The 3,873-nt window shown below is 31.6% G+C and overlaps 1 long non-coding RNA gene across 1 annotated transcript; it reads left to right on the top strand.

Annotated features, from left to right (window-relative positions):
- Nucleotides 1-2,549: 2,549 nt before the first annotated feature.
- LOC133175912 (uncharacterized) lies at nt 2,550-3,566 on the top strand. The gene is made up of 3 exons (XR_009719348.1): nt 2,550-2,609; nt 2,760-2,834; nt 3,040-3,566. It is a non-coding gene; the product is annotated as an uncharacterized LOC133175912 (long non-coding RNA).
- The last annotated feature ends 307 nt before the right edge of the window (nt 3,567-3,873 follow it).

Genomic DNA, 3,873 nt, shown 5'->3' with positions numbered 1-3,873 from the left:
ATCAATTTTCAAAATGTGTCTCCTTTAGAGCACTTACAATCAAACTTCTTTTAAAATTTTGGAAAGATATACTACATGTAATAGCAGTTGATTTGTGACAAAGCAGTCATAAAGGAGGCCAACTCTGGTTATAATGAAATAATTATGCACAATTCAAGTACTAATCATATTTCAGGGCTCTCACACCACTTTTTGGGAATGGGGCCGTAAAGAATGGAAAAATAGCAACCTTCTGGTCTTTGTCATGAACTAAATTTTTGTTTTGCAATACGAGGAAAATGAATAGCAAGTTTAGTTATTATATATCCAACAATATTTTCTGCAGTTTTTGGGAGTAATAACTATTGGGAAAATTAACAAATTCAAGGTATGTTTTTTGAATGAGAATGGGGCCCTTGAACGTCCCCATATTATTATAGACAATCTCAAGTCCTGTATTTATCCATACCTCACACATAAATTAGTGTACAATTACCCTAACAATAATTATACATCTTCTGCTTTAAAGTGTTCAAAAGCAGCAATGTTTTAACTACCGGCATCTCAATTTGGGCAGTGACGTCCCTGATTTGGGTTGCTCTTGTTCATTATACAGTCATTTTACTAGTAACGAATATTTGCCAGTATCGAATATTTTTTAATCTAATTATTCTTGACAAACATAGTGGCAGGTTTCAAAATTTCTTACTAGGTAAATACAATAAAAGGATGAATATTCTATCTCTGTGTTGTGTCTATGTAACATCTGCATGATTATTTTTCACAATATTTACAATTTGAAACAATGACCCAGATTTGATCACGTGCAAGTGCATTAAGTCAGAGAAAACGAAAGTGTGTGAACAAATGCGTCTAAATCAAACTTTTCAGTGTGTTGCTGATCCAGATTGAGTATGTTATCAATATCTAGGATAATTGTAACAAGTTTAAATAATAAATTGAACAATAATTGACTTTTAAATGAAATTATAAGATCCAAACTAACCACATGTTGTTTTCCTAGTCTCGAATCATGAATTTTCAAAGTTTGAAAAATGTCATTTTACGGTGAAAATACTACCAAAATAAATTACATTCAAGCAAAGATATTCCATGAATATAAAGTCTCTGAGATGGTTGATTTCATTTTTATTAAAGCATATCACGAAAAGTTTATCATAAAATGCAAAATTTTTCATACTTAATATAAATTTAGATTTAGAAAAAAAATTCATTTAAATCAACAAGTTATGTTAATATACTTTATGTACAATTTTCTTGAAGGCACATTTCAAAAATAATTTAGACCTGCCGATTTTATTTATTGGGTCAGCAATAGTAGAGGGTGCTCGATTCGATACTGAAAAATCAATACGAAACTAGGAAAATGGGGGGTGTTGTAATTGACATTTCTGTGTCTCTTAGACCTAGAAAATTAAATTCAGTCTAATATTAAAGCTTCATATGAACCAAAGATGAAAGCATTATATATAATAACTGTTGTTAATATAAGCTCTATGTCTCAAAGCTTATAAATACATTTCCATCACGTTCGCAATTTTATCAAAAAAAGTCAAAGAATTCACTAGATTGACAAACCCATGAGCTATGCGTTCGCTATGTTATGCTATAGTTCATGACTTGGTCAATCGAGTGATTTCTATTGACTATATTGATAAAATTTAATTTCGAACTCCTCAGTCTCCTGTGCTTAATTTCCATTCCCCTCACCTGTTCACAAATCGCTCTCGGATCAAATTCAAACAATTCGATCGGTGTCATATTCGATTAAATCATCATAGGTAATGTACATAATGATACATGCACAAGATACCTCAAGAAAACCGTTTTCAGAAGCAAAAATATAATAATAATAAAACTGAAAATAATAATTATCTTAAGGTTTTTTGTACCATCAATTTCAAAACAAATGCGGCTTCTTTCTTTAAAAGCGCGTCTTAGAGTTATCTCTCTTTTTCTTTCCAGGAAATGAAAGTGCCAACAGAATTTAACACTCAAAATGTACTTGAAATACTCTTATTCAAATTTTCTGTTATACAAAAATAGTAACATATTGTGCATCTACTAGAAACTTGGCTTTTAACATGTTCAACAAGAAATGAATTGGTGAAAAGGTAAATAACTTAAATTTCTCTTTTTGTGACTATAATATTGATCGACTGTGTTCAACTTAATTCGAGAAACTAAACACAATATTGCATATATTGTTTTTTGCCTAAAGAACAAAAAAAAAAAAAAATGAAAGTTGTTATTCAAAGTCAAAAGTTATTCAAATAATAAAAGCACATGCGTTGATTCTCTCTCTCTCTCTCACCATTTTCAGGATTTAGATTAGAAAAAAGACTACCTACAGTACAGCAACATGTTTCGCTATCAAGGATGTTTGCAAACATGCCGAACATGCCTTAGTACCAGTATACTCACCAAATATTATGATACACAATAATTTTGACGTCATAATTACACGACCACGAGATTTAACGTAACGACCAATGTGACGTAACAATCATCGCTACAACAAAACCTGAGTAGAAAGTCCGAAGGTGACATACATGTAGGCCTAGATGGATGTTGTTTTACATTTTGGAGGGGAAGCGGTTAAAGACATCGTAAGTGCATTTTTTTTATTCATTAGTTGTTCTTGAAAACTTTGAAAGTCTTTCAGAAACAAACGATCAAATTTCACACTGTGTTGTTAATTGTGCAAATTACTGAAAATTGAGTATATTGAACAAATGAAGTATACTTCTTTTTTCTAGGATACAAAGCTTCAAATTCTCAAGTTTAGCTATAAATGGGTCGATGAGGTGGAGGGATATGAGAGAAGAATGAAGGTAAAATGAGTGTTTTGCAGTAAAATATTTCATTTATGACCATTTTTGTGTGTGCTTTAAATGAAAGATTGTATTGCAGTAAAACTGTCCACATTTATGTTGTATAAAATGGAGATTGAAAGTCCAGGTCACATATTTATTCGATATAATCTATGTATCATAGAAATGGGAAAAAGCAATATGCGTCCATATACCATTTTTATAGGAAGCTGGACTGAAGGAAGAGGCAGCGGAAGTATTAGTTGCACCAAAGGAGAACATGCAAATAAAAATAACAACAAAGGAAAACCTACTCTTGTAATTTTAACTCAGGCATCAAAAGGAATCAAGCTGATGAAAGTGGCTGATATCAGGAATCAATATCACTCGTCCGAGCGACAGTAAGTTGGATAAATTAAGACTGGGACATTTGAGGAAAAAAAAATGACAAAACTTGAATTGAGAGGAAGAGTGATAAATGGGTGAATCCTGACGTACTGTAGTTATACCAAGAAATTTTGCAAAAGGCTTTGAAGAAAACTAACTTTAAAAATTTCTTCTTCATCAACCATTCATTTGTCTGCACTATTTTTCAGACAACTTGATCCGTCAAAAGTCTGAAATTTTCTCAAATTTGTATTTTTCAGAATGTTAAATGAGTTTGAAGTTCAAACATATATCGGAAAGGAAAACTGTCTTTTGACTACGTACAATGTAAAAACTGTATTTTTAAAATGGTAGTCGAATGATTTTGAATAAATTCACTCCATTTTCATTACCACTTAGCAATCTTCTGCTTGAAAATCAAATTGTCGGTTGACATATATTAATAATGGGACTGAAATGTTGTCGTCTGGTATACAGTTTTAGAACAACCTTAGGATCGACTTTACTTTACCGGTCCCCCAAAAAACGCGCTAAAATATAGGCGACTTCAGTATATATGAGAGCGCGTGAGCGATCGAAAAAAATTAAAAGTATGAGGTTTTTAGCCTTTTTGACCCCAAAATCGAATTCTACGGTTAAAAGTTCAGTTTAAAACTTCGTTTTTAAACAAAGT

This window comes from Saccostrea echinata, unplaced genomic scaffold (genome assembly GCF_033153115.1).
Source record: "Saccostrea echinata isolate AGI-Se365-2 ecotype Australia unplaced genomic scaffold, CSIRO_AGI_Sech_v1 ptg000064l, whole genome shotgun sequence".
NCBI classification, from domain to species: domain Eukaryota; kingdom Metazoa; phylum Mollusca; class Bivalvia; order Ostreida; family Ostreidae; genus Saccostrea; species Saccostrea echinata.
This window is presented reverse-complemented; position numbering and strand designations above follow the sequence as displayed.